General features: G+C 41.4%; 2 protein-coding genes across 3 annotated transcripts in view; both read left to right on the forward strand.

Annotated features, from left to right (window-relative positions):
* Nucleotides 1-24,725, forward strand: part of LOC140488132 (paralemmin-1-like) — a 322,296-nt gene that overhangs the window by 213,079 nt on the left and 84,492 nt on the right. The window lies entirely within an intron of this gene.
* Nucleotides 4,968-24,725, forward strand: part of LOC140488115 (A-kinase anchor protein 2-like) — a 173,622-nt gene continuing 153,864 nt past the window's right edge. Inside the window, exon 1 of one of the 2 annotated variants that reach the window (XM_072587933.1) lies at nucleotides 4,968-5,412. The gene's annotated coding sequence lies outside the window, so the exon portion shown is untranslated. Of the gene's footprint in view, nucleotides 5,532-24,725 lie in introns of both variants that reach the window. The other variant, XM_072587902.1, reaches the window with a different exon arrangement.

The following is a 24,725-nucleotide window of genomic DNA, read 5'->3' on the forward strand; positions in this document are numbered from 1 at the left end:
TACAAAGTTTTGTCTCATATCATCTCTGACTCTTTTGCCAGTATTCTTAAATCTGTACCGTTTCCTTCAGTAGATTCTTCAACCATTGAGAACAATTTATTTTATTTGCTCTTTCCAAACTTTTCTTGATTTGAAACACACCCTATCCAATCTTTCCTGATCTACTCAGAACAATTTCAGCTTCTGCAGTTTTTCCTGTAATCGCTCATCATTGGATTTGTTCTGGTAGTTCACATCTGTATCCTCTCCAAAGCCTTCATGCCTTGCCTAAAGACCCCAGAATGCACACAGTATTTCAGCTAGGACCAAGTGAGTGTTTTATATCAGTCTATAAGCCCAGCTTTGTGCTTTACTAAGATCTTATTTTCTTCAAGATCTCATCATCAAGCAGAACAACTAAAGTGCTACTTTTGTCACTGAATTTGCTTCCTCTCACAGTGGCTACTGTTTTAGTCTGAATGAGATTGTTGGCAATGTCAGAATTTTATTAGACCCCAAGGCAAATGCTTTTAATGTAAAATGTGGCTGCTTCATGATGCATCTGTCAGGGAAGCAATGAGATGCATTAGGGTTGAGATGTATTTAAGTAAAAGCTAGATAAGTTCAAGAGGTTGAAAGCAATAAAAGGTTATGTGGACAGGATTGGATGAAATGGAGTGAAAGAATTCTTATGGGGACCAAAAGTACATGTCTAGACAGCTTGTTATGAATGACCTGTTTCCACGTTGTATAATCTATATCAGCAACTTTCATCTTAATCTGATATTAACTTGTAACCTAAAAATGTACAGAAAGGTTGCAGTCGTGCAACCACAGAACGATCAATGTTAACATTCAGCCAAAGAATGAAGGAAAAAGCTAAAGCTGATGTGTGCTGGAGAAAATTATTCAAAAAGAGAAACCTTGGTGACAGAAAATCTTTTTTCACAGAAAGCAGGATCTATGGGGAAGAGAAACTTCCAGGTTAGGTTGGGCAACTGAAAACCTTGGAATGGTTTAAGAAATGATTGGTTTGTGTAATTGTTAAGCTTCAGAATATCTCTGGAAGGATGGCAGATTGATTCTGGACTGCAATAAGCTGCATCTCTGATTGCAGCAAAGTGAGTCTTGATTTCAACACAGCAGCTGCCCAATCCTGGAAAGAGGAATTGCATTAAATATTGTAAATGGAGCCTTGAAGGGTTGAGAGAGGGAAATTCATATAAATAACACAAAGTTAAAAAAAGAAGCATGGAGATCAGAAATCCTCTTCACTGAAAAGCTACTGTGGCTGGAGATCAGACTGAGTTGAAGATTTCAAAACTATGATTGACTGTCTTTTTTGCTCGGAATGGTCATTAATGATTATGAATCAAGATTAGATAGATTTAAGATACAGTCAGTCATGTTCTAATTGAATGGCTCTCATCAACTAAGGAATTAATGGTAACCAGTTGCATTCAGAGACAGTGGGCACAGGATGCTCCCTGAAAAAGATTTACTAACACCTTGTTTCTTCTTTTTAATTGCTGCATTTAATCACACATTAGAGTAAAATATGACCAGTTCCTTAAGCTGAAATGTTAACATTCAGCTATATTTACATTCAATAGCATTTCTGCATCACCCACTGTCAACATCCTGAGGGGTTCCCACAAACTAGAACTGAACTGACCAACCATATAAATACTGCTGCAAGAGCAGGTCTGAGGCTGAGAATACTGTATCAAATAACTTACCTCCAGTCTCCCCAATGCCTGTCAACCATCTACAAGTAATGTCAGGAGTGTAATGGAATACTTTCCGCTTGCCTGGATGAGTGCAGCTCCAACAACACTGATTGGCACCACACCCACAAACATTCAGTTACTCCAACATCAGTGCTCCAGTAGCAGCAGTGAGTACTATTTCCAAGACGCACTGCAGAAATTCACCATAGATTCTCAGACAGCACCTTCGAAACCCATGACTAATTCTTGTCTAGAAGCAGATGGACAGGAACACCATCACCTCCAAGCCATTCACCATCCTGACTTGGGAAATATATCACCATTCCTTCACCGGCACTGGGTCAAAAAGCTGGAATTCCCTCCCTAATAGCATTAGGTCTACGTACAGGGCATGGACGGCAGTGGTTCAAGACGGCAGCTCGGCACCACCTTCTCAAAGGCAACAAGGAATGGGCAACAAATTCTAGCCCAGCCAAAAACACCCATATCCACAAGTGAATAAAAAAAAGCTTGACACCATCCTGTGCAAGTAGCCCGCCTGATTGACACTTCATCAACAAAATTTAACTGCACCATCAACTCTCAGTAGCAGCAGTAACTCACATAAGCTTCTTTGACAGCACCTTCTAAACCCATAATCTCTACCACCGAGGGCAGCAAATGGGAGCACTACTACCTGCTATTTCCCCTCCCAGCCACAAACCACACTGACTTTGTGCCAAATTACGACTCCTTCACTGTCGCTTAAATTTCCCTCCTAGCAGCACTATGGGTGCCCACAGGACACCTGGACTACAGCAGCTCAAGAAGGCAGCTCATTAGCATATTCAAGAGGAAAGTCTTCATTCAGAGAGTGATGAAAATATTAATCACATTGTCACGTCAGACATTAGCTTTGAAGTTTAAAAGGTAAGCTGGATAAGTACCTCAGAAATAGCACAATTTTAAAATTCTTATCCTTGTTTTCAAATCCTTCTATCGCCTCACCCCTATTTCTGTAATCCTCAGTCTCACAACTAATCAAAATATCTGTACTCACTTGACTTTGCCCCCCTGCAATCCTCAGTTGTATTTGCTCCACTATTGAATGAAGAAATCTTTGAGAATGTAACTCTGAAAATGGACAAGGGAGAGCCAGTGGATGTAGTGTACCTGGACTTTCAGAAAGCCTTTGATAAAGTCCCACAAGGAGATTAGTGAGCAAAATTATGGAACATGGTATTAGAGGCAAAATACTGACTTGCATTGAAAATTGGCTGGCTGACAGGAAGCAAACAGTTGTGATAAACTGGTCCCTTCCAGAATGGCAGGAGGTGACCAGTGGGGTACTACAAGGTTCAGTGCAGGGACTGCAGCTGTTTACAATATACACTAATGATATAGATGAAGGTATTAAAAGTAATATTAGCAAATTTGCTGATGACACAAAGCTGGATGGCAGGGTGAAATGTGAGGAGGATATTATGAGAATACAAAGTGACTGGGACAGACTAGGTGAGTGGACGGATGCATGGCAGATGCAGTTTAATGTGGATAAACGTGTGGTTATCCACTTTGGTGGCAAGAACAGGAAGGCAGATTACTACCTAAATGGAGTCAAGTTAGGTAAAGGGGAAGTACAACGAGATCTAGGTGTTCTTGTACATCAGTCAATGAAAACAAGCATGCAGGTACAGCAGGCAGTGAAGAAACCTGATGAGACCGCATCTGGAGTATTGTAGAGTATTGACACCGACATTTTTTACAAACCTACCGACTCCCACAGCTACCTGGATTACACCTCTTCCCACTCTACCTCCTGCAAAAATGCCATCCCATATTCCCAATTCCTTCGCCTCCGCCGTATCTGCTCCCAGGAGGACCAGTTCCACCACAGAACACACCAGATGGCCTCCTTCTTTAGTGACCGCAATTTCCCTTCCCACGTGGTTAAAGATGCCCTCCAACGCATCTCGTCCACATCCCACACCTCCGCCCTCAGACCCCACCCCTCCAACCGTAACAAGGACAGAACGCCCCTGGTGCTCACCTTCCACCCTAACAACCTTCACATAAACCAAATCATCCGCCGACATTTCCGCCACCTCCAAACAGACCCAACCACCAGGGTATATTTCCCTCCCCAACTCTTTCTCCCTTCCGCAAAGACCATTCCCTCCGTGACTACCTGGTCAGGTCCACGCCCCCTACAACCCACCCTCCTGTCCTGGCACCTTCCCCTGCCACCGCAGGAATTGAAAAACCTGCGCCCACACCTCCTCCCTCGCCTCCATCCAAGGCCCTAAAGGAGCCTTCCATATCCATCAAAGTTTTACCTGCATATCCACCAATATCATTTATTGTATCCGTTGTCCCGATGCAGTCTCCTCTACATTTGGGAGACTGGACGCCTCCTAGCAGAGCGCTTTAGGGAACATCTCCCAGACACCTGCACCAATCAACCACACCGCCCCGTGGCCCAACATTTCAACTCCCCTCCCACTCTGCCGAGGACATGGAGGTCCTGGGCCTCCTTCACCGCTGCTCCCCCACCACCAGACGCCTGGAGGAAGAACACCTCATCTTCTGTCTCAGAACACTTTAACCCCAGGACATCAGTGCGGACTTCAACAGTTTCCTCATTTTCCCTTCCCCCACCTCACCCCAGTTCCAAACTTCCAGCTCAGTACTGTCCCCATGACTTGTCCTACCTGCTTATCTTCTTTTCCACTTATTCACCCCACCCTCCCCCCTCAACCTATCACCTTCATCCCCTCCCTCACTCACCTATTGTACTCTATGCTTCTTTCTCCCCACCCCCACCCTCCTCTAGCTTATCTCTCCACCCTGGAGGCTCCCTGCCTCCATTCCTGATGAAGGGCTTTTTGCCCAAAACATTGATTTTCCTGCTCCTCGGATGCTGCATAACCTGCTGTGCTTTTCCAACACCACTCTAATCTGGACACTCGAGCCTGGTTCACCATGTGAATAGATTGTGGCAGATTTGCAACTTAATTCTATCTACCTGCATTGCTTACATTACCCTTAATACCCAATAGTAATAGTGTCCCAACCTCTGAGCCAGAAGTGGATTTTACTGCTGCTCGGATGCTGCCTGAACTGCTGTGCTCTTCCAGCACCACTAACCCAGAATCTGCTTCCCAGCCTCTGCAGTCATTATTTTTACCCGACAAGAAATAAAGTGTGAGGGATAGGAGTCTCCATCGGAAACGAACAGGCCAGATGGATCGAACGGCCAATCCCTGGGCTTTGAACTTCCACGTTATCCTTGCAACCTCCTTGTCTCTGGTGGGTTTACAGAATAACAGGAGTCTTTCATCTGCGGAAAAGAGTCAAACAGAAAAAGGGAGAGAGAAAGGGTTAATTTAAATTCCGAATACATGACTTGCTTTTCCAAAACAAAATGGGCGTCTTTTTGATTGGACCAGTGCTTTTGACTGGTCCGCGGCACTCTAGACAATAGGAGGGAGGGATGTTTGAAGTGAGTGAACAGTAGGGAGTCAGACTGACGGTTTTGACTGTGTGAGGCAGTTCTCCCCCTCCCCTCCCTCGCTTGTTCCGAGCCGTAGTCCTGTACGTCGGGAGTCTACTTGAGAGATCGAAGAGAAGAAAGCCTCACAAACACAATATCGCCTGGAATTCATCCATTATTTAAAGGGGAAAGTGAGAGACACGAGGATCGGAAACAGGACAAAGTGGAGTGGTCAGTTTCAGCCGAACCTGGTCACAAAACGCTTCAACAAACTTCACTGCAACCAGTCCCCTGACAGGGTCTGAACTGGGAGCGGGGGTGGGAACGGGAAAGTTGCCGGACACAGTCAGGTAAGTGTTTAGATGGGGCACCTGAGGAAGGTTAACTGTTTCAGAAGAAGCAGGGGCTCTACTGGAGACCAAACGTGAAATAAAACGCAGCCTGCAGAGTGCACTCTCCACCTCCCCCGCCGCGGTTCAGGATTGGGTTTCTTGAGGAGCCGCCACTGCAGCAGGCTCAAGCGTTTAGATTTGGCGATGTCTACCCAGTGAAGACAGCACACCGTGAGCCCCCGCTGCTGTTCTCAAATGGACATTTTCAGTGGGGAGCGTGGGACACACAGTGCTGCCTCCCGGCTCTGCCCCGCTTCGTTTAGTTTATTCAGAAGGTGAGGATGATGGTGGGAGCTGGTTGGTGTTGGGAGGTGGGGTGGTACAACGCTGCTATCATCTGAATGAGTGATAGGATCATATCAGTGGATAGATGTTTTACAAGGGGGTCTTGATTGCCCGGGGGAGCTTCGTTCTGTTGGAACTTAGAATATGGTTATATGACAATTAATACAGCATACGTGACAGTTATTTGCCTGAAGATATATTGCGCGTGTGTTTGACGGACCCATACAGAACAGATGTCCATTCAGCCCATCCTAGTCATTTAATGTAGTCCTTCAAAGTGGATGTCACTGGCCCAGCCAGCGTTTATTGCCTCTCCCTGATTGTTCTTGAGTCAGATTCTTAAACCACTGCAGTCGTTGAGATGTTGACACATCCACAGTGTGCTTAGGGAGGGAGTTCCAAGATTTTGAACCTGCAAAAAGTGAAAGAATAGGGATGCAGTTCCAATTCAGGATGCTCTGTGGCTTGGAGGGAAACTTTAGGTGGGGGAGTTCCCATTTATTTGCTGCCCTTGTCCTGCTAAGTGGTAGGGGCTCAGGGTTTGGAAGATGCTGTAGGGAGAGCCTTGATGAGTTACTGTTTCACATCTTGTAGATGGTACACACTGCTGCCACTGTGTGCCAATGAAGCAACTGTTTTGTTCCGGATGATGTTGAATATCTTGAGTAGTGTTGCAGCAGTGCTCATTAGGCAAGTCGAGAGTATTCCATCACACTCCTGACTTGTGCCTTGGAGGTTATCTACATGCTTTGAGGAATCAGGAGGTGGAGTTACTCATTTTGGAATCCCAGCTCTTGTAACACAGTATTTATAAAGGAGAAAGTGAGGACTGCAGATGCTGGAGATCAGAGTTGAGAATGTGGTGTTGGAAAAACACAGCAGGTCAGGCAGCATCCGACGAGCAGGAGAATTGACATTTTGGGCATCAGCCCTTCATTAAGAATGAGACTCTCATTCCTGATGAAGAGATTCCTGATGAAGGGCATTTACCCGAAACATTGATTCTCCTGCTCCTCGGATGTTGCCTGACCTGCTTTTCCAACACCACACTCTCGACAGTACCTATAAAGCTGATTCAGTTCAATTTCTGGTCAATAATTAACCCCCGCCCCAACCACCCCCACCCCACCCCAGAATGTTGATTAATCGGGATTCAGTGGTGTTAATGCCATTGAATGAATATTATGGAGAGATAGTTAGTGAGAGTGATCATTGTAGCACAAAGGCTGTTACCTACTCGGCTGCCAGAGGCTGAATGTTGTTCAGATCTTACTGCTTATTCTTTGAAATAATTATCTACCCAAACCCACTGTCCAACTCTTTCCTTTTCCAGTATAATTCCAGTTCTGCTTTGGAAATTGCTGTTGAATGTGATCTGGTCATCTTTTCAGGCAGTGCATTTTCAGGTCTCAAAAACAGTGTAAAAATGTCTCCTTATTTATACCTTATCTATCTGTATAGACCTTCAGTCCATATCCTCCAGTCATTGACTCACTTGCCAGTTTCCCCTTAGGTACTCGAGTATCAAGTTATTTAAAATATTTTTTATTAACTAGCCCCATTACCTTCTCTGGTCTAGGAGTAAAACATCCTACAGCATTTCACAGGAGGAATGATTTGTGCATCAACTCTCAAATCCCTAACAATCAATTATGGAATTAATAGAAAGTTAGTTATTTGTTTTTGTTTTACATCCTTTGCAGAAGATGTATATTGTCTATGTTCAATAATGATAATCTATGACAAGGCAATGCTACGGTTTGATGAAATATCAGAGAATGGAAAATCTCTTTGATTCAATATCTCATTTGAGGTCACCATAGATTGGGCTGGATAACAGTAGTCAGTATTGCAGCAGAACTACTCGTGGGGGGGTGGATGTTCTTATTTTCTGTAAATTCTCAGATCACAGCTGAGCAGCAGAAAAATAGAACAATTAGCGTCAAGACCATTTTGAAGGGTTCCATTCCTAACCACAATCCATTGGGAACTGCCTGGACTGACAAGCACCAAAGGTTCTGCTGTGCCACTTACTTTGATAGAACAACCTACTGGTGTTCAGTGGCTAGAATGATACGTCAAGAATGGTCAAGTGGGTGATGTAGAGGCTGGTAACATGGAATTGTCCCATTGCAACTCTTTAATTGAACTCATTGGAATAGCAAGAAGGAGGGAGCATTGAGAGAGAACATTGTCGAATTTCTAACCATTTTTCTTGTCAAAAGCAATCCATTGCTCAATCTTTTTGACTCCACTGTCAATGTGTTTCCCTTTGGCAGAGAAATGACTTTTTCAGTTTCAGAAAGGTTTTATAAATCTTAGAACAGGTAAATGCAAGAGCCAAAATGGTTATAAAATTAGAACAGGTTGCATAAAGTGGATATTGTCCTTTTGAATATAAAAGATGAAGAGACAATTTTAACTAAGAGATTGGAAACATTAAAGTATTTAATAAGGTAGGTAGAGAGAAATGATGTTGAGTCTAAAACAGTGGGCATAACCTTTTAACATTTTAGCTCACCTGAGGGTGATAGGAAGCACATCCTCACACAATGGAGACCTGGAACACTTTGCCCCAGGAGCTACTGAGGCTGGAGGGGCCAATTTAAAAACGTCATAAATTTTTATCTAACGAAGGTATTAAAGGTTACAGACACAAGCCAGCAGATGGAGTTAATATACAGATGACCATGATCCAATTGATTGGTGAAGCAGACTCAAGGGGCCAAATGGCCCACTTAGAAGCACAGTCAGACATTGGAATATGTCATTTTTCTACAGTAAAGGGCTATATAAATGCAAACTATTGTTTGTGCTTCATATATCTCCAAAGTGAAGTTCTGACGTGGGATCAGCATAGACAAACCGAATTCAGGACCCTGCTACTATTGGTCACATTGTGACATGTTTCAATCACAGAAGAAATGAATGAAAGGGTTTTGGAATTGTGATTCTATATGAATAATGTAGGCTCTCCTATTCTAATATGATACTCTAGCCTTTGTATGTATTCAGCTTTATTGGGGAGGAACGACTGTACTAAAAGAGGCCAGAACAGCTGGAAGAGTTTGTGTTTCATGTTTGCTGTAATATAAGATTGTAGTAGAACAATATATAGAGAACGATCTTCCACAGTAGCAAGCTGATTTGCCATTATTTGTGTTAATTGCCTCTTGATACATTTATGTTACTCCTGGTCATTACTTATCCCCTTCTCTTTGTAAAGTTCAGTTTCTATGCATAAATATGTTTAAAAATCTACATTGACCTTTCTGCTAAATGGATTTTGCTGTGAGATTCACATCAGGGATTTTCTTCAAAAGGTTTCTTCAAATCATCCTGTTATCTCTAATTTACATTGAATTTGCAATACAGAAAGAGCACATTCAGCCCAACTAGCTTGTGATAGAAACAGCAAGGAGTTGAAGGAATGTGATAGGATTAAATGGTATAACGTCGGTAGAGGCTTATGGGGAGCATAGACATTGCCATGAAGATGTTGGGCCAGATAGCCTATATCTATGCTTCAGGCCCAATATGATTGACGGACTGATATCAGGGTTGCTGTTAATCTTCTGTATTGGGCAAAACACTATTGAAATTTCCAAGATGAGTTTAATCCCCAAATTAAGGAGAGTAATTATGGTAATTAATTCAGAAATTGATTTGTGCACGCATTAATTCAGTAAACCATTCAGTTGCAAAGTCATTAGTCTTTTTTTAAACCGAGAACAATCTATGCTGATGGAGCATTAACCTAGAAAGGAATTGAAATTGCTAACACAGTTGATTAAAAATAATAGACACAAGTTGGGGGAGGGAAACTAATCTGATATCTATGCAAACAATTAATGAGGTCTCTACACCCAAAGATTCCTCCTTTTTGGGTAACTGTGTTTGCTGGCCTAAAGGATAGGAGCCACTCTTGATGACAAAGTTCCCAGCAGAGGAAGGAGGATGGTAAGCTAAGGTACCCTCAAATCATTACTTGACCTAGTTAAACTATATGGGTAAATTTGTGTGTATGTATCAGGGGAGAACAGAATTAGGACTGATTGTGATGATTCCACAGCCAAATCATGCTCGTTCTATGGGTCATCATATGAAGACTCTTTTGATTAAGGTGCAAGAGAGCTCCAATTTCCACGAGGTTGTGAAATACTGCTTGAGCAGAGGGCAGTAAATCAATAACTTATTTTATTGATTTTTTTTAATTTGTTTTTTCTGGAAGTGGTTACAAACATACTGATTTTGTAATTGTATCAGGGATAGTGCCTTGCCACTAATTTAGAAAATTGTGGGTTTAAGTCCCTCTCCAGGGTTTTCTAAGAAGATATGGTGTTACAAGACTGAATCTGCACTATGTTGTCTTCTAGAGAAGACATTAAACTATGATCCTGCCTTTCATCTGAGGTGGGTGTAAAGGATCCTATTTAATGGAATTCTGGGAAGTACTCCCTAAATTTTCTGTCAAACATCCATCCATCCATCCATCCGTCAACATTAGTAAAAGCTAATTAACTGGCAATTATCATATTTCTGTGCTCAAATTTCCTGAGTCATTTCCGTACAAGACAACAATACTATGTCTCTAAAGTACTTCTAGATTTCAAGGTTGTAAAAAGCACTATAAAAATGTAGATTTGTTTTTGTTCAAATAGAAATATCAGTGAATTTCAAAATACAGCAGCTTTTTGTCCTTGTGACCTATGGGAGTATAGATCACACAAATCACACAGTAGACGTTAGTTATGGATTCATGTGAAGGTGAAAATCCATAACTAATACTGAGATTAAAAACCACATTATTGTAGGTGGTACATAACTTAGTATTTGAAGAAAGTTTTGTCTCATTGACTTGAATTTCCTTGAAACTTTAATTCATTCTGGCAGATTTGTTTACTTGTTTGAATGTAAAAAGATGAATTGAAAGAAATCCCAATTAATGTCTGTTCCAGGGCAGACAATGTGTTTCACTTAAGAATGGGTAATGACATAGAGTAGGCAAGATGTAAGCAGTTGCTTATTAGACAACTCTCTGAAACTCTGCTTTCATTGGAGTCATTGCAAGGATAAATTGTCAGAAATGGGTAGCACAAAAGAAAATTGTTTGCCCAACCTGCCTCTGCCAATATTTTTGGTGGAACAGTTGGAATAATTCCATTCCCCATTCTTTCTTGCACATTCTTTTCCCTTCAAATGTTTATCCAGTTACTTTTTGAAAGTTACTGCAGAATGTACTTCCACTACACCTGCAGACAGTGTGTTTTGAATTGTAGCAATTCATTGTATTCAAAGAATTTTCTCCATGTAATCTCTTGCTCTTTTGCCAATCATCTTAGCTCCATGTCCTTTGATTACTGATTCTTCTGCCAATGAAGACAATTTCTTCTTATTTACCGAATCAAAACCTTTTATGATATTTAATACTCCAAACAAATCTCCTCTTTACTTTTGCTGCTCTAGGGAGAAAAGCTCCAGTTTCTCCAATCTCTCCATATCTCTGAAGTCCCTCATCCCTAACACTGTTCAGTAAATTTCTTTGGCACACCCTCTAAAGGCTGGATTTGCTTTCTAAAATGTAGGGCTTCCCATGTCTTTTAGATTAGATTACTTACAGTGTGGAAACAGGCCCTTCGACCCAACAAGTCCACACCGACCCACCGAAGCGCAACCCACCCAGACCCATTCCCCCACACCTACCCCTACGGGCAATTTAGCATGGCCAATTCACCTAACCTGCACATTTTTGGATTGTGGGAGGAAACCGGAGCACCCGAAGGAAACCCATGCAGACACTGGGAGAATGTGCAAACTCCACACAGTCAGTCGCCTGAGGCGGGAATTGAACCCGGCTATCTGGCACTGAGAGGCAGCAGTGCTAACCACTGTGCCACCGTGTCTTTTGCCTGGTTTTGCTCTCTACATTCTCTTCTGTACAGTTCATTGAATCAAAGTTAGTTCCTTGGCTGATGGTAATGAGAGATTTGCCAAAACATGACATTACAGATTGTGGTTGAATACACTTCTGCTGATGACCCATCATGCTTCAGAAGTTGCTAGATCTGTTTGAAATCTATCCCATTTAAAATGTTGGTGGCACCAGACAGCATGATGGAGGGTATCTTCAACATGAAGACGACACTCCATTTTCACTAGGCCATTGCAGTGGTATTTCCTACCAATATGTCTCAAATAGTGGCATAGAGTCATAGAGATGTACAGCATGGAAGCAGACCCTTTGGTCCAACTCGTCCATGCTGACCAGATATCCCAACCCAATCTCGTCCTACTTGACAGCACTTAGCCCATGTCCCTCTAAACCCTTCATATTCATATATCCATCCAGATGCCTTCCATCTGTGATTTTAGATTGGGGAGGGTGAGGTCAGATTTACCTTTGTTATATTGGTTTTTTGCTCGTCTGTCCTGTAAGACAGGACTCCAGTGGAAACCATGTGTAACATACTTTTATTACAACTGCTGTTACGACTGTCGTTCTAGTCCCACAACTCCACTGGTCATAACATCAAATAAAAATAATTTCCCCTGTTACCACAGTGGCCAATCAAATATCTTTTTTCTATATCAGGTTCTAAATAAAAGAAATCTATCAAACAGGTTTCTTATTAAGTGCAATTATTTGTATATTATCAAACACTATTCAATGAAGATGCAATATTTGCTTAACACTGATGCTGAGTAATGTAGAAGTATAAATTCCTCTAAATGACCCCAAAATAGGGACAGTCTCTTGAGGAAAAGAGGGAAAAAGATGGATTTCTCTGCTGAGATGATCAAAGTGTTGTTTTCAGAAAGCCAGTGGATTATTGCTGAAGGCAACAAGATAAAGTGTGGGATGTTCTGAAGGCTGCCACTCTGATCTTCTGTTTAGCCAAGTCTCTCATTGTGTCGGCTTGTCTTTGGAATCTTGTAGAACAGCTTGCTCAAGAACTGCAGCATTGAGAAACTCTTGCAATCGCACATCCAGGAGCACAAAGAGGTTTCACCCTGAACTCAACAAGTGGTTTTCTTTTCAGAAGTGGAAGAGATCAGCTGCGCAGCCCTTCCTTGCAATGTTCTTGACCCCCATCCTCAACTGAAGAACAGACACTAATGCACTCTTTCCATGCAGTTGCTGTTCACACAGCACCAGCAAAGAAGACACCATCACCAGTGGTATAAAGCCTTATTGGAAAATATAATCTCCAATGTCTGCTTTGACATTTCAATGATTTCTTTTAAAGAAACAATTTCAGGTATTTCCGCACCTTTGTATAAAATAATTTTTCATAATCCTCAAAACTCAAGCTATCTGAGAAATATTAAGTGTGAAGTATCTTTGTAACACAAATCAATATTTTGGTTTGTTCCAGGATGTTGGGGTTCAGCTATCAGAAGTTCTGAATTCTTGGCATGAACATTATAGGATTAAAACACAAGGAGCGTGGGAGCCATTTTCTAACATCCTGTAACTACCCAAACATTGTTAATGATTGTATGTCAGTTTATATTCCAAATATTTGCAGAACAACTCCTTTTTAATGCGGAAGTTGTTCCCTTTCCAACGAGCATTAGAAAACAAACTTTGGCACAGAGACACATGAGGAGATATTAGGCTGAAAGCTTGGTCAAAGAGGTCGAGTTTCAAGATTGTGTTGAAGCAGAAAGAGCTAGAGAGACTTTGGAAGGAATTATCAGAATGCGGGCTTAGGCAGACAAACCTGTAGCTGTCAAAGTTGGAACATTTTAAAATCAGGGATGGTAGGGAGACCAGGGTCCTGGAAATATTGCAACCACTTCTATTCATGAGAAATGCCATGAACGATTACAGTTATCAATTTGGAAACTTCAGTATATGTTTGCTCCTTGTTTATGATATGTTCTCATTATCCTCATCTTGATCCTTTGTATCCTGCATACATTTCATAATCTTCCCATTCCCTTGTATTCTGTATGTGCTGTGCCTGTAGGCAGTTCCTTGACTGCTTGTCTGCTGATACTTCATCCTGAGACATTTTCTTGGTAGTTTTTGTCAGTGTTTACCATTGCCTTGCACTTTCAGGGATAAGGTGAGGAGGTAAGTTCTCAATCTACCTCAGTCAGAATGGGCATTGAACACATGCTTCTGCACCACCTACGAGCCAATTGCCAACTAAACCAACTCAGTCACTTTCTGTACCAATTGAACTCTGATTTCAGAACCTATACTCATCAACTTTTCTCATGCTCCAACAGCAGGACACGAAGCTCAACTCACTCTGTATTTTTGCACTTAAGCATTGCTAGAGACAATATGTAATTATTGGTACCCTAAAATTGAAGACTTAAGAGAAAACCTTCCTGTATTAAGTAACATTGGGGATTCCTCTGATAGTTGATGAATGAGGTTAGATACAGGAAGGTTAGAGTTATGATTCCTGTTCTATGCTGAGTCAGCTATTTCTCCCAGGGCAGCGGAGCAGAGCAGTTTATTTCCATGTGCCTATGTTAGGTGCTGAGGAGAACTCCCACACTGCTCACTTCTAATTGCAGAGGATGCAGAAAAGATTTGCGCAAATGGTTTCAGGGACCAGGGATGTCTATTGTATGCCAGATTCACAAAGCTGGGGTTGAATTACTTGGGGAGAAGAGCATTGAAAGTACAATCGATGGATGTGCTCAAACTCATGAAGTGCCCAGTCAGTGTAGGTAGAGACGGGCTGTTACCATTTGCGAAATAATTTGAGGACCAGATGACAATGGTTTACAGCAAAGGGTTAAGATCTGAAGTGCGCCATCTGAGATGATGGTGAAAGCAGCTTCAATTGAGGCATTCAAAAGGAAAATTGACAAGTGCTTGAATCGATGATTGCCGGAATACCATATGGAGTTGGTCAGTCAATATTTGTAGAGAGCTGGAATGGACCTGATGACCTTCTCTACTATAATAAGTGTTTGGAGGAATATGGGCCGGGTGCTGGCAGGTGGGACTAGATTGGGTTGGGATATATGGTCAGCATGGACGGATTGGACCAAAGGGTCTGTTTCCATGCTGTACATCTCTATGACTCTAAACATTGTATGAATCCATAACTTTATGATCCAGTTGTCAGTTGAGGCCACGTGTTGGGCTCTAAGTGCCCCAAGCATCTCTAAACTTCTTGAAAAACCCATAGATATTGATGTGCGCAGAATGGTCACATGGGAGTGTTATCGCTGAGAATAAAAGTAAATGCAATATAAATCAGCACCTTTTGAACAAGTGAGGAAGAAAACTGAAGAGGTATGTAAATGACAAGGAAGGCTGTTTGCTTGCAGCAGCTATCACAAAAAGTCTTTTCATTTTTAGCCGATTCTGCTTTATACTGCATCAGTCAAGGTGACCCTATTACTGATTCAATTTAGCCTTCGCTGCATTCCAACCAGCCAATTCTAGTCAGCAAATTAACTGCAAATACAAACACATTCTTCCCTGGCCTCTGGAAGCTGATGGAAGTCCGTGTTTGACTGTTTACAATTCCACTCGTGATGTGCATGTTATTGTCACTCATGGGGTGAGTGATACAGCCAACAATAGCTTAGTAGTTCATAATATTACTCCCAAGTCAGAGGTTTGCAGACTGAGTACTCATATTTGATCTCAATACTGAGACTGATGCTTCTAATGCTGTGTTAAAGGAATTCTGGGTGTCACATCCTGATAGTGATTCTCAATGTGTGCGTTGATTTCTAATCATTAGTTTAGTTTAGATTAGATTCCCTACAGTGTGGAAACAGGCCCTTCGGCCCAACCAGTTCACACCAACCCTCCGAAGAGTAACCCACCAGACCCATTTCCTTCTGACTAATGTACCTAACACTATGGACCATTTAGCATGGCTAACCTGCACATCTTTGGACTGTGGGAGGAAATCAGAGCACCCGGAGGAAACTCATGCAGATACTGGGAGAACGTGCAAACTCCACACAGATGGTCACCCAAGGCTGGGATCGAACCTGGGACCCTGGTACTGTGAGGCAGCAGTGCTAACCATTGAGCCACCGTGCCATGGTGGTCAAGCACGGTCAAACGTTCCGTTTGGAAAATTTGTAGGTTATCTTTTTAAATTTTATTCTTTTTCTCTGAAGACAAGTTTAAAAAAATGACCTGCATTTATAGTGTGCCTTTCACAACCTCAAGATGTCCCAAAGCATCTTATTGCCAATGAAGTACTTTTTGAAGTGTAGTTGCTATTGTAGAAAACATGGTAACCAATTTTTCCACAGCGAGTCATCATAGCAATGAGTTAATGGTCAGATAATTGGATTTAACGATGTTGATAGAGAAATAAATAACATACAGGACACAGTGATAACTCCCTTGCCTTCCTTCAAAATAATTCCTTTTAACTTTTACACCCTATATGCTCCTGTTTGAATTAAGCACCATGAGATTTTTTTTCCCTGAGAGGGCCACTGTTTAACATGTCACCCAGAAGACAGCCCCTTCAATAGTGTAGTGTTCTCTCACAGCAGCATAGACTGATTGGGTCACACAGTCTCCAGACATTGCAAGGTTCTACAATTTGAAATGAACTACTCATATGCCACCAGTCTGCATTCCGTCATCTATAGCAAGATCCCACCTTTGACACCAATTTCCAATACTGAACTGAAATAATCATTTTGTAGGGTCAGGTCGGAGGAGCCTGAGGTCAAGTATCAGCACCAGCTCAAAACAGTTGGGCACAGTGGCCTGTTTTGTTGTTGTAAACTGTGTGTAAAGCGTTGAAGGATAGTTATTGCATTCAGTCTGGTTCAAACCGAAAACCAGAAGGTTTTAGCCATCCTGCAATCACAGTGGAGCTGTTTGAAGCGTGGAGACAGATTCTGATGGTTGGCAATGCTGATACATATGTAAGAGAAATCCAGGGCAAGTTGTGACCCACTTAACTTCCACGCTGAAATGTTTCATGATTTTGTTTTAGCAAAGAGATAATGCAAGAGCTGAGATGAAATAGATCCTGGATTAAATTTTTATGTTGTGGAGCTGCCCCTTCATCAAAGCCCTGACTGTTGTCAAGATCCTTTTTGAGGTAAATGATTGCTGATTTTAAAGAAGGAGTTTCTGCTGGTACAATCAGAAACAGCAGCATTCCCGAGTAACAGTGCAAATGTGTTTCTTGCAGATGGATGCCTTTGCATTTCCAGGTTGGGTAGCTAAGGGAACAACCTTTCTGTATTTAATAACATTGTGAATTTCCACTTGCAGTTTCCAAATGGAGACTTGAGTGCAAATTCCAGCCCGGCATGCTCAATGGTGTGCTGAGGGAGTGTTGTGTTGTCAGAGGTTATATCTTTCAGATGAGTGTTACAACCAAATGAGGACAAAAGTAATCTTTTTTTAAACTGTCTCTCATTTGGTCGCAACAATTATTTTGTCTTCTTTTTTACACACCACTGTCAGACTCAATTAGAACATGAAGGAGCCAATTACTATGGATGTTTTCTGTGAATGATAGAGAAATTTTATTACCAATGAACCCTGAGAAAAATAATGAAAATGCAAATTCAAACATACAAACACAGGTAAAAAGTTTGAAAGGGAGAGGATCTGTTGCAGAAAGAAAAAAAAATCAAATTGCCCAGGCTTTTTTTCATTAGATGTTGCTTTCCTGAGATTGTGAGAGGAGTAGGCAGAGAGAGAGAGAGAGAGCAAGCCTTCCAGGTTTTGCTGGGGAAAAAAATATGACACACTTTTTAACAATCACTACTCCCTCCGTTTTCCACAACATCGAGACCACTCTCAATCGCACACAACCCTAAACAAAGATGCCCGTTTGCACCCGTCTGATTATTTATCTATTTTGTTCACTTGACTTTTTCAGGATAAGCTCCACACCCTAGCTTTCTGAGCTTCAGTGTTGGGTGAATCTCGGGTTCTGAATTTAAATAATCTCTGGTTTTTCCTATTAAATGCTCAAACAAATATTGGGTACATTGTGATAATCACTGATTCACTGAAGTCATGAGAGTCTAGTATTGCGTTTAAAAAGTAAAAGGAAGTGTTTGTAATTCTATCTTGGATTTGACAAGAAGAAATTTAGGAAACACTATCCGGTGGACATAGAGCTGAATGGGAGAGTCGATGAGAAAGAAACTCAGGAAAACACTAACAGGAATGGGATTTTTAAAAATGGCATCCAAGCTAATGATTTTGTATTAACCTTTAACATAGAACATAAAATATTATAGCACAGAAACAGGTCCTTCAGCCCACTATGTCTAAATGGAGAGAATGCTATTCTGGACTAATCGCTTCTGCCTGTATGTGATCCATATCCCTCTAATCTCTGCTTGTTCATGTGTCTGTCTAAATCCTCTTAAATGTTGCTTGTGTATCTGCTTCTATCATCTCCCCAATAGTGCATTCCAGGCACCTGACACCCTTTGTGCATTTAAAAAAAAAGCCTCCCACATCTCCTTTAAACATTCCCCCTGTCATCTTAATCTCGTGTCCTGTAGTATTTGACAATTTGACCCTGGAAAAAAGATTCCAACCATTCCTTTCCACGCTTCCCATAATTTTATATATTTCTATCAGGTTGCCCCTCAGCCTCCGATGTTCTAGAGAAAACAATCCAAGTTTGTTCAACCTTTCCTTGTAGCTAATATACTCCATTCCAGGTAACATCCTGGCAAATCTATTTTGCACAGTCTCCAAAACCTCCACATTCTTCCTATTGTGTGCAATTCTGCTCACGGCACTATGCTCCAACTGTGGCCTTACTAAAGTTTTATAAAGTCGCAACATGACTTGCTAATTTTTACACTTGGTGCCCTGACCATTGAAGGTAAGCATGCCAAACATCTCCTTTACCAGCTGATCAACTTGCACTGCCACTTTCCAGGTGCTATGGGCTTACATCACAGGATCCATTGTGACAATATTATGGTTTTAAGAGGTCTATTTTATCCTGTTTTTGTGAAGGAAGGTTGAGACTCCAGAACCAAGCAGTATGCAATAGAGTAAACAGTTTGTGAGGCTTTTTTTTTCAAAAGTTAAAATAATAGAAGCAGTCTGAATGGGTGAATCAGGATTTTTAGTTTTACCTTTCTGCTGTTGCTGGGTTCTTGAAGCTGGATGTGGAAGCTCTTATTCCTTTCTCTGTTACAACTAAAAGCTGGGGTTCTCTTCCTTCTGCTAGAATTGCATGTGAGACAATCTGTTTTAATGGGTTTGCCTTTGCCAAGAGTGTTTATGGGATATTACTATAGAACAGTTAATTAGTAGTTAGTAATATATCTATTATTTTCCTAAGCATTTCGATGGAGTTTCTGTTAAGCCAATTTTTTTTTTATTTTGTCTGTATTTTAAATATAGTATAAAAATAAAGTGAGCTTTGCTTAACACTGAAGCGTTTGACCAATCGAATTGCATCTGGAACATAATGCCTTACACTTACCTTTTAAAATAAGAAAGGTTAGAGTCTAGGTTATCGTCTTAATATATTTTGAGGGGGTTTGGTGTGGTCCACAATATCGTTTGTACATAAATGCTCCTTAGGGCCCTACCATAAACTGTATATTTTCCTCTTGCATTTGACCTCCCCAAATGTATAACCTCACACCTGTCCAGATTAAACTGCATCTGCCATTACTTTGCCCAACTTTCCAACTGATCCAGAACCTGATATATCCTTTGACTTTCCTCATTATCCACAACTCCACCAATTTTCATAGTGTCTGCAAACATACTAACCAGACTACCTACATTTCATCCAAATCATTTTATATATCTTATGAACAACAGAGGTCTCAGCACTAATCCTTGTGAAACACTACAGATGACAGAACTCCAGTCAAAAAAATACCATTTCACAATTCCCCAACTACTATCTTATATGACCAAGCCAATTTTGTATCCAAATTAACAACTCACTGTGGTTCCCATTCTTAATTTCCTGGACCAGACTACCATGAGGGACCTTGCCAAATGCTTTAGTAAAGTCCATATAGATAAAGTCCACTGCCCTTCCCTCATCAATCACCTTTGTCACTTCTTAACAAACTCAAACTTGTGAGACAAGGTGTCCCCGCACAAAGCCATGTTGACTATCCCTAATATGTACAGTCTTTTCCAAATGTGAATAAATCCTGTCCCCAAGAATCTTATCCAACAACTTCCTGACCATTAATATTAAGGCTCAGTGGCCAATAACTTCCTGGATTATCCCTGTTGCCCTTCTTAAACAAAGGAACAACATTGGCTATTTTTCAGTCTTCTGGAACCTCTGCTTTAAATAAGGAGAATACAAACGTCTCTGACAAGGCCCCAGCAATCTCCTCCCTTGCCTTTCTCAATATCCTTGGATGATCCTATCAGACCCTGGGGACTTATCTACCTTTAATGTTTCTCAAGACACCAATACCACCACCTTAATTATATTGACATGCTAGAATATCGACATATTTCTCCCTAATCTTAGCATTGTCCATGTCCTCTCCTTGGAGAATGCTGACATGAAGTACTCATTAAGGACCTTACCCACTTTTTCTGGCTTTATGCATAATTTCTCTCCATTGTCCTTGAGTGGACCTACTATTTCCCTAGCTACTTTCTTGCTCCTAATATATACATAAAAAGCCTTGGGGTTCTCCTTAATCCTACATGCCAAGGACATTTCATTGCCCCTTTTAGCCTGCCTAATTCCCTGTTTAAGTTTTTTTCCTGCTTCTTTTATGGTCTTCCCGGGCCTTGTCTGATTTCCTACACAAGGAAATCTTACATATATTTCCTTTTTCCTTTTTGACCGATCTGTTAATATCTCTTGTCATCCAGGGTTCCTGAATCTTGTCAAGATTTATCGTTCATCCACAGGAACATGCTACTCCTGAACTCTGAACAATTGGCCTTTTAAAAGACTCTCTCATGTCAAATGTGAATTTATATTCTAATAGCCACATCCAATCTAATTTCTCCAGTTCCTGCCTAATACTGTTATAATCAGCCTGTTGTATTATTCCTAAATTCTGCCGTGCCATTAACTGTTGTTTTGTAGTAGAGTATACACTGAAACTTGACCTAATATTAAAGAAAGTGATTACTGTGTGGACAGTTCCAACACAATTAATCAATATTGACTATTGATTGGTGACCGACTCACAACTAGTTGACGATTTTCTGTTCAACAATGGAGAAGTAAAAATCTTGCCAAATATGATTATCAACACTGAGATAAAACATGTAGATATTAAAAAGTTACTTTAACTGATCTTGAAATTCTGATTGGATCATGTTCTATTCAAGAAGAGAAGGCTAAAAGGATTCCTGATAGTTTTTGTTAAAACCATTTATGATTAATTGGATAGAGTCAATGTGGAGAGATTATTTCCACTTATGAGAGAATCCAAAAACTATCAAGACCATTAATACAAGATTGTTACTAATAAATTCACTGGGAAATAAAATAGCATTTTTTTTTAAGAAGTTGTTCTTTCACAGGATGTGGCCATTGCCAGTATGGTCATACGCTGGCCTTCAGAAACAGGAGAAGCGATAGGCAATTCTGTCCCTCAGGCCTGGTCTGCAAGATGGTAGGACCATGGATGTTTGACATTTCTCACCCCCATTTTCCTCCCCTTCCCATAACCCTTGATTCCCCTACTGATCAAAACTCATTCTCTCTCAGCCTTAAATATAAACAGGACTCTTGTCCCCAATTTGGTGCCCATCCCTAACTGTTTTTGAAGTGATTGGCTTGGCTGGGCTTTCTGGGGTAGCTAAGAGATAAACAAATTGCTGTAGATCTGGAGTCGCCAAACTGAGTAAGGATAGATTTCTTTCTGTAAAGGACATTAGTGAATCTGATAGGTTTTATGTAAATTGATTATTGTTTAATGGTCACAATCTCTGAGACTAGCTTTCAATTCAAGATTTATGACTAGAATTTAAACTCCACCAGTTGCTATGGTGGGATTTGAGCCAGGTCTCCAGACTATTAGCCTGACCCTCTGGATTGTCAGTCTAGAGACATTACCACCACCATGTCACCACCTGCTGCTGGGAGTAGTTAGAATGAGAAACTCACTCCCACAGGGTGAGGTTGAGACAAACCATCTAGACACTTTTTCAAAATGAAATTAGGCAAGCACATAAGAGAAAAAGGAATAAAAAGATTAATGAAATGGGAGAAGACTCAATGGAGTTTAAGCAAAGACAGATTAGGCCGCATGGGCTGTAATTATGCTGTATTTTCCATTTAGGCTGATTGGAAGTAGGCTACCATAGACAAAAGTCCTTGTTGAAAATTTTTGACATGGTTCTGGGGGAGGTGGGACCTGTACACAGGGCAGGAGTAGGACTGATGTCCTTGGGGGGGGATACTTAGAGTGGTTGGGGAGGATTTAAAGGTGTGGCAAGGGGATGGGAACCAGAAGAGTAAGGTTGGAGATGCAGAAGTTGAGGGAGAGGTAGAAAACAAGGCAAACTTAACTAAGAACAAGAACAGACCAGGAAACACTGTCGAAAGGAGCAGGGAAGGTGGTCTGAATGCATGTGTTTCAATGTGAGAAGTATAATAGGCAAGGTAGATGAACTTAAAAGTTTTGATTAGTACTGGGAACTATTACATCATTGTGATTACAGAGACTTGGCTGATAGAGGGACAGGACTGGCAGCTGAATGTCCCAGAGTTTCAGGTGTGATAGAAAGGACAGTAAAAGGCTGGGGGAGTTGCGTTACAGGTCAAGGAGTATCTCACAGCTATACCAAGGGAGGATATATCAGAGGACTCGTGCAGTGAAGTAGAACTCAGGAATAGGAAAGGTGAAATCACAATGCTGGGGGTATACTGCAGGCCTCCCAACAGCCAGCAGGAGATCCAGAAGAGAATGTGTAGACCGATTTTGGAAAGATATAAAAACAGTAGGGTTGTGGTGGTGGTGATTTTTAACTTCCCCTATATTGACTGGAATTGACTACATGCTAGGGGCTTGGATGGGGCAGAACTTGGAAGGACCATTCAGGAGGGAGTCTTGACACAATATGTAAACAGTCCAACCAGGGAAGAAGTTATACTGGACCTGGCTTTGGGAAATAAACCGATCAGGTGAGTGAGGTTTCAGTGGGGGAACATTTCAGGAGTAGTGACCATTAATACCATGTATTTTAAGATACTCATGGATAGGGATAACAGCAGTGCTCGGGTGAAGGTGTCAAATTGGGAGAAGGCAAACTACAACAATATTAGGCAGGAAATGGAGAATTTTGATTAGAGACAACTCCTTGAGGGTAAATCTACGTTGGACATGTGAGAGTATTTTTAAACTGCAATTGAAAAGAATTCAAGAGTGGTACGTTTCTGCAAGAATGAAGGATAGATATGGCAACTTACATGAACCTTGAATGACCAGGGAAGTTATGACCTTGGTCAGAAGGAAAAGGAAGCATACGTAAGGTCTAGGAGGATGGGAACTGATGAATCCCTTGAAGTAGGAAAGTGCTTAAACAAGGAATTAGAAGGGCTTATTAAAGGGGTCATGAAAAGTCATTAGCAAAAGGGATTCAGGACAATCTCAAGGCTTTTTATACATATGTAATCAGGAAAAAGGTTGCCCAATCAAGGACAAAGCAGGGAATCTATGTGTGGAGCCAGAGGAGGTAGGTGAGGTCCTAAACAAATATTTTGTGTCGGTATTCATCAAAGAGAAGGAATTGATGGAGGATGATCTCCTGGAAGGGAGTGTTGAGTTTTAAGCCAGGTTGCTATTAAAGAGGAAAGAAGTGATGTCCATCTTAAAAAGTATTAAGGTCAATAATAGTCCCTGGATCCTCTTAGGATCTACCTAGAATATTGAGGGAGGCAAGAAAACAAATTGTTGGAGCATTGACAGACATCTTTGTGTCTTCTTTGGCCACAGGTGAGGTCCCAGAGGACTGGAGAATATCAAACATTGTCAAATTCCTTAAGAGGGATAGCAGGGATAATCCAGGAAATTACAAGTCTGTGAGTCTCATGTCGGTGATAGAGAAATTATTGGAAAATACTTTCAGGGAGAAGATCTATATGCATTTAGAAGCAAATGGACTTATTCGCAAAAGACAGCATTGTTTTGTGAGGGGGTGGGGGGAGGTCATGCCTCACTAACTTGATCGTGTTTTTTGAGGAGGTGATGAAGATGATTGATCAGGGGAGAGTGGTTAATGTTGCCTATTTGGAGTTCAGTAAAGCCTTTGACAAGGTTCCTCATGGCAATCTGGTATAAAAGGTGAAGTTGCATAGTATCAGGGGTGAGCTGACAAGATGGATTCAGAAGTGGCTTAGTCATTGGAAGCAGAGGGTAGTGGTGGAAAGATGCTTTTCAGAATAGAGGGTTGTGACTAGTGGTGTTCCACAGGGATCAGAACTAGGATCTCTGTTGTTTGTGGTCTAGGTAAATGATTTGGAGGAAAACATGGCTGGTCTAATTAGTTTGTGGCTGATACAAAGATTGGTGGAGTTGCAAGTAGTGAGGAAGATTGTCAGAAGATACAGCAAGATATAGATCAGTTAGAGGCATGAGTTGAAAATGTGTTGCTGGAAAAGTGCAGCAGGTCAGGCAGCATCCAAGGAGCAGGAGAATCGATGTTTCGGGCATGAGCCCTTCTTCAGGCTGATCTCCAACATCTGTAGTCCTCACTTTCTCCCAGTTAGAGGCATGGGCAGAAAAATGGAAGACTGAGTTTAATCCAGACAAATGTGAGGTGATGCATTTTGGAAGGTCAAGTACAGGTGGAAATTATACAGTGAATGGCAGAACCCTTAGGAGTATTGATAAACAGGGGGATTTGGGCATGCAGGTCCACATATCACTGAAGATAGCAGCACAGGTAGGTAAAGCTTATGGCATGCTTGCCTTCATTGA

Source organism: Chiloscyllium punctatum, chromosome 2, assembly GCF_047496795.1.
Source record: "Chiloscyllium punctatum isolate Juve2018m chromosome 2, sChiPun1.3, whole genome shotgun sequence".
Taxonomy (NCBI): domain Eukaryota; kingdom Metazoa; phylum Chordata; class Chondrichthyes; order Orectolobiformes; family Hemiscylliidae; genus Chiloscyllium; species Chiloscyllium punctatum.